The sequence below is a fragment of the Dendrobates tinctorius genome, unplaced genomic scaffold (genome assembly GCF_039654945.1).
Source record: "Dendrobates tinctorius isolate UK_male_01 unplaced genomic scaffold, ASM3965494v1 ptg000199l, whole genome shotgun sequence".
NCBI classification, from domain to species: domain Eukaryota; kingdom Metazoa; phylum Chordata; class Amphibia; order Anura; family Dendrobatidae; genus Dendrobates; species Dendrobates tinctorius.
Genome location: NW_027361866.1, coordinates 5836919 through 5849608, shown reverse-complemented (window position 1 = coordinate 5849608; position 12690 = coordinate 5836919). Strand labels below are relative to the sequence as shown.

The following is a 12690-nucleotide window of genomic DNA, read 5'->3' as shown; positions in this document are numbered from 1 at the left end:
TCCGTATTTTTTGCGCACCCATAGACTTGCATTGGCGTACTATGGCCGTAGTACGCTGACAATCGCTGCATGCTGCGATTGGCACGGACCGTAGAATGCGGATGCGAAATATACGGCTGGTGCGAGGGACCCCATAGAGAATCATTGGTCCGTGTGTAATGCGGGCTTTTAGCGCCTCTCACTCGGCCGTATTCCTCGCCAGTGTGACCCCGGCCTAAGTGCAGGGACCTTACATTAGAAGCACCACTTCAGTGCTGAAAGAGAAAAAAAAACGCTGGAGCTTTTACACACATGTATTAAGTGGATTTCCCATACAGATAAACAGGAAACGTTTTGCAAGTGTTTCGAAACTTTTTTTTTTTTTTTAAAATCTTTTTAGGATTTTCCAACTGATCTGCAAAAAAAATGAAAAAAACTCGGTGTAATATATCCTCTCTAGTGTTCAAAACCTAACAAGTTTCCCAAGCAGAATCCCCTGGAGGATTTTTTTTTTTTTCTTCTCCTAATCTTTATTTGTAGAGTTTGGGAATTATTTTTCTACTAATCTTTTTTTTTTTACTTTTCATTTGCCAGTGCCCAGTCTGGATGGGATTGAGGTTGACTACCGCTTTTTTTTTTTCCAGCCTTGCACTTTTGAAAGCCTCTTCAGAAAATAAAAAAGTTAAAAAGAAAAACCTAGTGTGAGCAGCAAAGTGGATTCCCTACAGAAGTGAATAGATTTCCAATTATTTTTAAGGATTTTTTTTTAGAGCGGATCTGCTTAAAAAAGAAAAAAACTGTTCCCGCAGCAATCACAGAGGCTGTCACCCAGCTTTACCAGAGGACTGACCGGCAGATCTGCCGGTACAGTGTGGGGAAGTGCACAAATAAGAGATCCGCCACCCGGACTCCAGGAGAGGACACAGGTGATCATTTCACATGTCGGGAGTCCTAGTTACTGGAGATTTTTTTTTGCCGCATCGGATGGGCGACATGTCTCTCCTAACAGCCCGGCCAGTGCAGGGTTAAGCAGTGGTGGCGATGACGCCCGGTCACAGGTGTCATGCCCGGCTCTACTGTGGGAAAACCCAGGCAGCGGCGGCGGCAGCAGCAGCAGCACACGCAGGAGCCGGGGAGGGCGCAGAGCGGCGGCGGCAGGGGCTGCACATCCCGGGGATACTGTGTCCTGGATCCACCCCTGGCTGCTGAGATCACTGGAGACATTCAGAGCAGCGGATCAAGTGCACTGTCCTGTAATCGATTGCCGAGCGCCTGGAGCTGCCAGCCTGTATTTATTGGCCGTGTGTCTGGGGAGGCTGCTGCTGCCTGCTTCATCCGTTTCTCTGGGTTTGACCAGCTGTCCCGGGCTAACCCCTGCCTGGCTCTGTGCAGATCATGGAGGAAGTGGGAGCTGGATTACCCTCAGCTGCAGCACAACTGCCCTAGTGCCCAAAGCAGCTGCAGAGCACCAGAGGCGGCGGCCACGTCCCCAGGGATGGCAGTGTGGCCCCACATGCCCTGCTAAGGTAATGGCAGCCGTGCGCTCCGTGCTGCTGCAGGTGACGGAGGAGGGATGGGAGGGAGGCACAAACTTGTTATTGTCTGGCACTGTGTCACTGCGCTGCCGACTTGTTGATAGCAGGAGGAGGGGAGGGAGCTGTCACCCTTGCCTGTCACAGCGCTGTCACCCTTGCCTGTCACAGCGCTGTCACCCTTGCCTGTCACAGCGCTGTCACCCTTGCCTGTCACAGCGCTGTCACCCTTGCCTGTCACAGCGCTGTCACCCTTGCCTGTCACAGCGCTGTCACCCTTGCCTGTCACAGCGCTGTCACCCTTGCCTGTCACAGCGCTGTCACCCTTGCCTGTCACAGCGCTGTCACCCTTGCCTGTCACAGCGCTGTCACCCTTGCCTGTCACAGCGCTGTCACCCTTGCCTGTCACAGCGCTGTCACCCTGCCTCTGGCTGTCACTGCACTGTCACTCTACCTTTGCCTGTCATCCTGACTGTCACCCTGCCTGCACTGCATTGTCACCCTGCCTGTCACAGCACTGTCACTCTACCTTTGCCTGTCATCCTGACTGTCACCCTGCCTGTCATAGCATTGTCACCCAGCCCCTGGCTGTCATGGTGCTGTCACCCTTCCTGGACTCATGGTCGTTATACCTGTCTGCCGCTTCTCTCCCTTCCTGCCTGTCCTCCTTGTCTTGCCTATCTGCATGTCACCCCACTGTCCAAATGCTTATCCTGCCTTATCTGCCTGCCACCTGGGCCTGTCACTCTTCTGTCCATCTGCTGAATTTTTTTTCTGCTGCTGCATCACTACTTTTCACCCTACCTGTCACCTGTCCTGTCTATCTGTCATCCTGCTGTGCACCTGTTTATCCTGATTCTGCTGCCGGCCCTACTAAATTTCATCCAACCAATTACCAGTGCCCACCCTGTCTATCCTCCTGCCTGCTTGTTCTGACTGCCTGTCACTCTGCTGTTCACTTGCTTATCTTTGTTCTGTTATTTCTACTTTTACAATGTCAGTGCACAACATATCTGCCTGTTTGTCACTGGTGTCTGCCTGTTACTTGTACCTGTTTTCTTTTTTTTTTTTTTCTGCTACCTGCTTTTCTACATTTCACTGGTAGCATTTTCTGCCTGCCTATACTGCTGCTGTCCATCTGATAATCCTGCTTATTTTGCTGCTCATCCTTCTACTCTTCATCCTGCCTGTCACCAGTGCTTGCCTGTCACCAGTGCCTGCTCAACCATTTGCCTGCCTTTGACCAGTGCCTGTTCCCCCATTTGCCTGCCTGCTCCCCACCGTCTGCCTGTCACCAGTGCCTGCCTTTCACCGGTGCTTGCCTGTCAAGTGCCTGCTCCCCAGCGTCTGCCCCCCCCAACCCCTCCGTCTGCCTGTCACCAGTGATTGCCCCCCCCAACCCCTCCGTCTGCCTGTCACCAGTGCCTGCTCAACCATTTGCCTGCCTTTGACCAGTGCCTGCTCCCCATTTGCCTGCCTGCTCCCCACCGTCTGCCTTCCACCAATACTTGCCTGTCACCAGTGCCTGCTCCCCACTGCCTGCCTTTCACCAGTGCCTGCTCCACCATTTACCTGCCTGCTCCCCACCGTCTGCCTGTCACCAGTGCCTGCCTTTCACCGGTGCTTGCCTGTCAACAGTGCCTGCTCCCCACCGTCTGCCTCCCATAACCCCTCTGTCTGCCTGTCACCAGTGATTGCCCCCCCAACCCCTCTGTCTGCCTGTCACCAGTGATTGCCCCCCCAACCCCTCTGTCTGCCTGTCACCAGTGATTGCCCCGTCCCCAACCCCTCTGTCTGCCTGTCACCAGTGATTGCCCCGTCCCCAACCCCTCTGTCTGCCTGTCACCAGTGATTGCCCCGTCCCCAACCCCTCTGTCTGCCTGTCACCAGTGATTGCCCCGTCCCCAACCCCTCTGTCTGCCTGTCACCAGTGATTGCCCCGTCCCCAACCCCTCTGTCTGCCTGTCACCAGTGATTGCCCCGTCCCCAACCCCTCTGTCTGCCTGTCACCAGTGATTGCCCCGTCCCCAACCCCTCTGTCTGCCTGTCACCAGTGATTGCCCCGTCCCCAACCCCTCTGTCTGCCTGTCACCAGTGATTGCCCCGTCCCCAACCCCTCTGTCTGCCTGTCACCAGTGATTGCCCCGTCCCCAACCCCTCTGTCTGCCTGTCACCAGTGATTGCCCCGTCCCCAACCCCTCTGTCTGCCTGTCACCAGTGATTGCCCCGTCCCCAACCCCTCTGTCTGCCTGTCACCAGTGATTGCCCCGTCCCCAACCCCTCTGTCTGCCTGTCACCAGTGATTGCCCCGTCCCCAACCCCTCTGTCTGCCTGTCACCAGTGATTGCCCCGTCCCCAACCCCTCTGTCTGCCTGTCACCAGTGATTGCCCCGTCCCCAACCCCTCTGTCTGCCTGTCACCAGTGATTGCCCCGTCCCCAACCCCTCTGTCTGCCTGTCACCAGTGATTGCCCCGTCCCCAACCCCTCTGTCTGCCTGTCACCAGTGATTGCCCCGTCCCCAACCCCTCTGTCTGCCTGTCACCAGTGATTGCCCCGTCCCCAACCCCTCTGTCTGCCTGTCACCAGTGATTGCCCCGTCCCCAACCCCTCTGTCTGCCTGTCACCAGTGATTGCCCCGTCCCCAACCCCTCTGTCTGCCTGTCACCAGTGATTGCCCCGTCCCCAACCCCTCTGCCTGTCACCAGTGATTGCCCCGTCCCCAACCCCTCTGTCTGCCTGTCACCAGTGATTGCCCCGTCCCCAACCCCTCTGTCTGCCTGTCACCAGTGATTGCCCCGTCCCCAACCCCTCTGTCTGCCTGTCACCAGTGATTGCCCCGTCCCCAACCCCTCTGTCTGCCTGTCACCAGTGATTGCCCCGTCCCCAACCCCTCTGTCTGCCTGTCACCAGTGATTGCCCCGTCCCCAACCCCTCTGTCTGCCTGTCACCAGTGATTGCCCCGTCCCCAACCCCTCTGTCTGCCTGTCACCAGTGATTGCCCCGTCCCCAACCCCTCTGTCTGCCTGTCACCAGTGATTGCCCCGTCCCCAACCCCTCTGTCTGCCTGTCACCAGTGATTGCCCCGTCCCCAACCCCTCTGTCTGCCTGTCACCAGTGATTGCCCCGTCCCCAACCCCTCTGTCTGCCTGTCACCAGTGATTGCCCCGTCCCCAACCCCTCTGTCTGCCTGTCACCAGTGATTGCCCCCCCCCCAATCCCTCTGTCTGCCTGTCACCAGTGATTGCCCCCCCCCCCAATCCCTCTGTCTGCCTGTCACCAGTGATTGCCCCCCCCCCCAATCCCTCCGTCTGCCTGTCACCAGTGATTGCCCCCCAACCCCTCCGTCTGCCTGTCACCAGTGCAGACATAGGTCCAGCTACACACGTGTACATCTGGTTTTATATGCAGCCATTATCAGTCAGTGACTGTAAGGCTAAGTGCACACGTACCGGAACTCTCGCGGAAATTACCGCGAGAATTCCGGAATTCCAGTCCGCGGGAAAATCGCATTTTAAATTCCCGCGATTTTCCCGCGGAAAAACTAGCATTTTGCAAGCGTAATTAGCTTGCAAAATGCTAGCGTTCTCCAAGCGATCTGTAGCATCGCTTGGAAAACTGATTGACAGGTTGGTCACACTCGTCAAACATAGTGTTTGACGAGTGTGACCAACTTTTTACTACTGAGACCGCCTATGCGGCATCAGTAGTAAAAAATAGAATGTAAAAAAAATAAAAATAAAAAACGGTGTTATTCTCACCCTCCGACGTCCCGCGCATCCGTTCCCAGTAATCCTTTGCGAAAATGCCCGCGATTACGTCAGTTCTCGCGGGATCGCGACGTCTCGCGGTCATTCGCGATGACGTCGCGCGAATGACCGCGAGACTTCGCGATCCCGCGAGAAGGGACGTCATCGCGAGCATTTTCGCAAAGGACTACTGGGAACGAGAGCGTGAAGAGAAGCGGGAAGGCTGCGCGGGACGTCGGAAGGTAAGAATAACAATATTTTTTATTTTAAATTCTATTTTTTTACAGGGATATGGTACCCAAAGCCCGGAGGACAGTCTCCTCTCCTCCGGACCGTGGGTACCATCCGCAATTGTTCTGCTTACTTTCCGCATGGTGTGCACAGCCACATGCGGGAAATAAGCGGAACAATGCATTCCTATGGGTGCGGGATCGCCGCGATTCCGCAAATTAATGAGCATGCTGCGGTTTTTACTGCAAAGCGATTCCGCCGCGGTAAAAACCGCAGCATTAGCACAGCATTGCGGAATCCCATAGGAATGCATGGGATGCTTATTTTTCGCGGCAAGGAAACGCGAAAAAAACGCCACGTGTGAACTCAGCCTTAAAATGCTTCAGATGGTGGCCGGTCCACATGAAGGTAGAGAGGGGGGAGTCTGTGTGTCTGAAATGTTGGGGTGCATAAACCTACTGGTGATGTATCTAGATCACAATCAGTCTTGACCACCATTTTTTTTTTTTTTTTTTGCTCAGACAGTAAGGGCTTGTTCAGACAAGCGTATAATTGGGCAGTGTGCTGTCTGTGTGCTCCACGGACCATACATGGAGGCCACAAGCACCCAATATAGCAAGTGTTCCAGTGACCATGGCTGACTATCTACATAGAAACATTCCCATCGTTTTCTACTCTGATTCGATTTACGGAGCAGATTAGTAATTGTAAATGGCGGCAGCGCCTGATACACGGAGAGACGCATGGAGCCGGTCTTGTCTGCAGTTTGTGGGCATCATTGACCCCAGGTTTCCTTTGGCTGTCTGAGTGTAGGAGGCTGTATGCAGGGCATGTAGTACATGTAGCTGCCAGGACAGCTGTGCCAGGGACTGTACAACATCACACTCATTTATATCGGCGGTCCATGTGGTCGGAGTGTGAATACATATGGTGAAGAAGTGGAAATCTGATGATGGGGTCTCGCCGTTATCTCGTGTTTGGCCAATGGCCAGGTTGATATTCCCAATGATGGGGTTTGGCAGTGAAGTCTCATATGACGGGTGACCATGTACTGAGGTGGGATGTAATCCTGGACCAGGACTGCCGCACAGCTCTGCTATACCGGTCACAGGGCTGTCATGTGATGGAAATGTCGAATGAATCGCACTCCATCATGAAGCGCAAATGTCATGTGGCTGATGGGCTCCTCATTTCCTGCAGACTAAACAACCTGATATTGGTGAGCTGTGATCGTCTGCAGATTCCCTGGGCTCTGGCTTTTTAGTTTCATTGCGTTTCCTAAATTGTGAAATTTAGTGCATGGGTGCAACTCCGATGACTTGCCTGTATTGTGACACAATCTGCGAAATTGTGTGGGACACTGGAAGTCATGTAACCTGGAGGTGACTGATGTGACAATGTATGTCATGATGGCCCTGGTGACAATTACTGATGTGACACTATGACAACACTTCCAGTCATAGGAGTAATAATAGGACTGTGCACCGTGGTATACATTATAAAGTGGTGGTTTGGAGTGTTTGACACTGCTTTTATATGGGAACTATTGCTGAATTAATTCGTAGGTTATCACAATACAACACTATGGATTAATAATGGGCAGGCTTGGGGCACTCAATAAGGGCAGTTTCACACGTCCAGATAATTCCGGTACCGGAAAAACCGGTACTGGAGCTATCTGTGTCCGTGTGCATACGTATACCATCCGTATGCTGTCCGTGTTTTTGAAAAATAATTTTCAATGTTAACCCTTTGACTTTTAAAAACGCACACGGACAGCATCCGTGTGCGGTACGTGTTTACACGGACCCATTGACTTGTATGGGTCCGTGTGATCCGTGCTGTTGCACAAAAACAGACATGTCAGCATGTTTTGCACACAGACACACGGTCCATGAAAACACGCTGACATCTGCATAGACCCATTCATTCGAATGTGTCTCCGGTACGTGAGAAAACTCTCACTACACGTACCGGAGACACTGACGTGTGAAACTGTCCTAACATCAGATTGGAAAAGTTTTTCACTATTTGCAATTTTGGGGGGGAAAATTCCAAAATAATGTCAATCATTCAAACATCAATGAAACTTTACTAAGCTTTACTTATATTGAGCTATTGTATTCTGCGGCACTTCACATATAGGTCATCACTGTCCCCATCGGTGCTCACAATGTAAATTCCCTATCAGTATATCTTTGGAGTGTGGGAAGAAACCCAGGGAGAACATATAAACTCCTTACAGAGGTTGTCATTGGTGGGATTTGAACCAAGGACCCCAGCACTGGAAAGTAACAGTGGTAACCACTGAGCCACTGTGTTGCCTGGAACTTTGGCTCCGATCATAATACCCATCTAGATAGGTCACATCTGGCAACCCACCGTCAAGAGACCAGACGCTAGGGTGAATATCGAAAACCAAGCTCTCTACATGTGTCACAGATGTGACTTTGGCCTTAGTTGTCACAAAGCTTTCTATGGGGGAATAAAAAAGACCGAAAGGGTAAATCTATTTTTTTTACAATTTATGAGAAGAGGATATTTTTTTTTTTTTTTTTTTTTTTTTTTATGATGGTACAATTTAATGTTGGGGATACTTTGGCATGGCTGACAGTGTCACCAGTGTTATACCCCAGGCCTTACCGCTACTTGCTGAACAGATTGGTGTTGGTCATGTTGGGGACACTGGTATTGGTGTGACAGCTGCTATGGGTGTTCCTATAAAATGCCATGGGTTGCGCTACCTTCACTTGTTCTGAGGATGAGAGCTCGTTCCTCTAGAGCAGAGCACTTTCCTTCTTTATACTTTGGTATTACAAAGTCACTTAGGATAACTATGCACCAATAGACACAAGATGTGCTTGGCGTAATGTGAAAGGTAGCAAGGTTTTGGGTTTTTTTTTACCTTTCGTCTGGCATAGGTTGGTCACCAGGAAGACATGGATGACTTGGTGGCCACACAACATATGTTTCTGTACTGGAAGCTTGACGCTAACTGGTTTGCCATTGAGGAATATCTCTCTGGACCTTGAATTTTTTTACGCAGTCTTCTTGGTGACTTTCCCACGCCCAATGAAGAGTATAGAACCTGAAAGGTTTCCTCTTTTTTTCACCTTTTATGTCCAGGACTTCTCTCTCACTTGATGTGGTGTTAAGTTTGGATATGAGAGAGAATCGATAAAATTGTTGACGCACACCTTGTGCTTATTTTTGGGTTGTTCCTCCAAGTGACTTCATAATAAATCTGCTATGGGTGTGACATGACTAGGTGGAGCACTAGTGACAATGGAATATGCATATTGCCCATTCAGACAGAAAGAGAACTAGAACTCTATAGCGCCACTTATTGGAAGTAGCAATCCTACAAGTCATTATCGATCCTTTAACGAGTCTTGCAATACGACATGAGATAAAAGCCAAATCAGAATCTCAATTTGAAAACATGGTGTTTCGGGCTATTTCCCCTTGTCAGTGCAAAAACTGATTTGGCTAGGGTGAGAGACTCTGGACTGAGGTTTAAGGGGTAACGTTGCTACTTGTGAAGAGTGACATGCCAGCTCTGGCATGCCAAAGTCAAGAGGCTTATTTGCCATTCAATGCTCCTCTGGGAAATTTAATAACTATGGAGTAACTGGAGCGAACCTACATGTGGTTGATAAGACTAACTTGTTGGCTTTCTACAATTCCCAACATTCCCACTGCAAGCTAGGAGTTGTAGATTCACAGCAGGTTGTAGACATGCATGACATGAACAGAACTCCATCCCGTGACAAGGTAGGTATCACCGGACAATGAAAAGGTTAGTGTTGTGCCTCAGTAGATGGCAGCAGTGCCTGAGGACCTCCCCATCATTGGAGTTGGATGCTATTGATGGCCTTGATCTTGGCACCTCGCCCACCTTGTCCTCACCTAGGAGCTGTCCTTTCCCTGTTTTCCTCCCTACACTTTTTTTTTTTTTTTTTTTTCTCACCCCTCTACCTCCTCCCCTTTCCTCCCCTTTTTTTCTTCTCCTAGTTTCTTTCTCAGCTGCTTCAGAAATAACCGGTGGATCCAGTTTTGTTTCTTGTTAATCTCATTGCTGGAGCAATGACCTCCCTCTTGCTTTCCTGAAAGTACGTGACATTCCTAACTTTCTTCACTAGTCTGCACCTCACCACACTCATCCTCACTGCTCTGCACCTCCCTGGACTCATCACTACTGCCACCACTGTCATCTCAGGATTGTGCTGCTCCTCCGCACTCTTCACCTGCTAGCAGACATCAATGGGCCAGCCCCACACATGAGGTAGTGACATCTTTAATGTGTACTCTTATCTCTTCTACATACATCACACATGCTCACTATGCTTTACATTGGGTGATCAGTATTTCTTCCATTATGGCTTTGTATAATCTTATGTGTCCGGAATCCTTCCAATATATGTTAGTGTATGGAGATCAGTAATTCTTACGTCATACAGATGTAGCAGTGCTGATTTGGTTGTGTGCGGTTTCTGTGCCGTGTCAGTTTCCTAATAAAATTTTTGGTAACGCCTGTAATGGTCTCCGTACCTCTCCAAGATTGCCTGCAGTCCTTTGTAAAACCACAGGTGGCTCAAAGTATCGCAATCTGTTCTGCTAAATGCCAATATCCCGCCTGCTACTTCTACCAGGCTTGGCTCTGCTATATCTTCATGCAGTTTGTGTTTTTTTTTTTTAAGATTTCTACAGACGTTGTGTTGCGCACATATGAGACGCTTTGGTTGTCGTTTACAAATCCGGTAAAAGTGGCGCACAGACTTGTGCCAAGTGCATGAAGCAGCTTGAGACTCCATGCGGTGCTGACACTTCCAACAGAACGTTAACGTGTCCGTCGTCTGGTGATGGGTGCAGATTCATTTTGCGGCATTTTTAAGTACGCAGTGTCAGATGGCAAATAGCTGGTCTCTTCTGAGGCTTATGCCTCCTACATTCTGAGACTTTGTATGCACATCTTCCTAGGCGGAGACCAGATTTATCCGTTTTCTCTGCCAACTAATGTCTAAAGGACTTTTCTTTAGGGTGTGTGCAGACGCTGCGGATTCATCCGCGTGGATTTTGCAAAAACCGCAGGTCAAAAGACCTGCGGTTTAGCTTGCGGTTTGGTCCTGCGGTTTCACCATCTCCACAATGGTGGAGATAGGAAACTGCTGCGGATTCCGCAGGAAGAATTGACATGTCAATTCTTTCTGCGGTTTCAAAACCGCAGGAAAACCGCACGGATAAATCCGCACCGTCTACACAGCGGTTTTTGGTTACCATTCATTTGAATGGTACTGTTCACCGTAGCTAAAACTGCTGCGGGTCCGCAGCGGAATCCGCAGCGTGTGCACAGAGCCTAACATGCAATTCTTAAATAAGGGCAGGTGCAACTCTTCCATTCTGTATGATGCGCTGCAGCATATGTTGGTGCCATATAGCTATTGGGTGATGATTCCTCCTCTTTTCTGGCTCTTATGTCCAGAACTATCCGTTTAATTCTATACCAACCACCTTGGAAAGTTACGTTTGGAATTTGGGACCCTTGGGTGCTTCTTCTTCACTGTGCCATGCCTTCACTCCCTCTTATCTCGGTTGCCTCAATTCAGAGTTGGTTCCTGATTATTATCTTTTCCGCCCTCCTATGTGACACACAAGTCCTAAGTAACTGAACTTTCCAACCTGTTGAATTTCCTTTTTGAGAAGTAGTCCAGGCATCTCTTCCTCTTTGTCATTCACGGTGGGTCTGCAGCATGTCGAAACCAACGTGTAATCTGCCGTCTGTGAAGGCGATTTAATCTGTCTGACAAGGGGGGGAAAATGAGACTAGAAAGAGGGAAAAGTGCTCCCTCCTGCCATAAAGGCTGCAGTTAGAGTTATAGACTTTTTTTTTTTTTTTTTTTTTTTTACTTTTTTGGGAAGTGATTTGGAGACAGGACTTGAAGCCGCTCACTTTCCAGTAAGTAATGCAGAAATTCCAGGAGCAGGAGCTAAATATACTTGGTGGATCAATACTGAAATGGCTGGTTGTGAATAATTTAACTGGCAGTGCTGGAACGATTTGGAAGCTAAGAGCAAACGAGGAAGAGGTGACAAGAAAATTCCTCTCCGTTCCCCATGATATTAGCTCTAGGTTCTGACCGGCGATTCGATTGTTTCTTTTGATGTGTTTATTGTTTTCTGCACTTGTTCCACTTACCCTAAATATTTATCTTCAAGGTATTTTGTGTAGTGAAAAGAGAAGGTTTTTTTTTTTTTTATTTTATATACATTTTGTCACTTTGTTTGCTGACATGCGGGCTCTAAGTATTACTGCAATTTGATGTGTGGCTGTAGAAATAAACTGATGACGGCTCACAAGCGGGTCTTTATGAAGATAGTGGTAATCTTCCGTTCTGCAATGGAAGATGGGGGAGAATAGCTTAAGTAACAATTCCTTTAGTAAGTTTGTGTTGCCCGTGGTGTCTGATTGTAATCTTCCTTCAGGAATTACAAATCTGTAAGAAAATTGGGGAGAATTGCTCAAGTGACAATTCCTGTAGGCCGTCTGTATTGCCCGTGGCGGATGAGTTGTGTTGATGGTACTCTTCTCCTCTGTAGTTCCAAATCTATGTGAAAATAGGGGAGAATTGCTTCAGTAACAATTCCTATAGTCCATCTGCATTGACCATGGCATCTGATTTTCTGCCTGATTGTAATCTTCCATTCACCAGTTCCAAATCTGTAAGAACATGTTGGAGAATATCTTAAGTAGCAATTCCTATAATGTGTTGTTTGCTCGCGGTGGTTGTCTTTTCATTTTGCAATAGTAAATAGGGGAGAATGGCTTAAGTAGCAAGTCCTAAAATGTGTATTTTGTTCGCGCCGGTTGTCCTTTTTCATTATGCAGTAGAAAATCTTTAATAAAATAGGGCCAGAATTGCTCACATAACAATTCCTGCAGAAAGTATGTATTGCCTGTTGTGTATGACTTATGCCATAATGGTTAAGTCATTAAGAAAATAGTAGAAAATTGCTTAGGTAGCAATTCCTTTGGTATGTATATTTACTTCTGCATCTTGCCATGTCTGTAGCATGGAACTGTTATTTTAGCTTCTCCAGTCTACTATACGCTTGTTTTTGGAGCGTTAAGTCTACAAGTGCTGTCCTGCAGACATTATGTGCAGAGCAATGTCCAAGGGATCAGACGCAGCCCGGGAAGCAA

General features: G+C 49.0%; 1 protein-coding gene across 5 annotated transcripts in view; it reads left to right on the top strand.

Annotated features, from left to right (window-relative positions):
* The first annotated feature begins 824 nt into the window (after nucleotides 1-824).
* The window catches only part of IKZF2 (IKAROS family zinc finger 2), a 97052-nt gene continuing 85186 nt past the window's right edge, over nucleotides 825-12690 (top strand). For 2 of the 5 annotated variants that reach the window (XM_073553214.1, XM_073553213.1), the window contains exon 1: nucleotides 825-1505. The gene's annotated coding sequence lies outside the window, so the exon portion shown is untranslated. The remainder of the gene's footprint in view (nucleotides 1506-12690) is intronic. The other 3 variants (XM_073553212.1, XM_073553210.1, XM_073553215.1) reach the window with 2 other exon arrangements.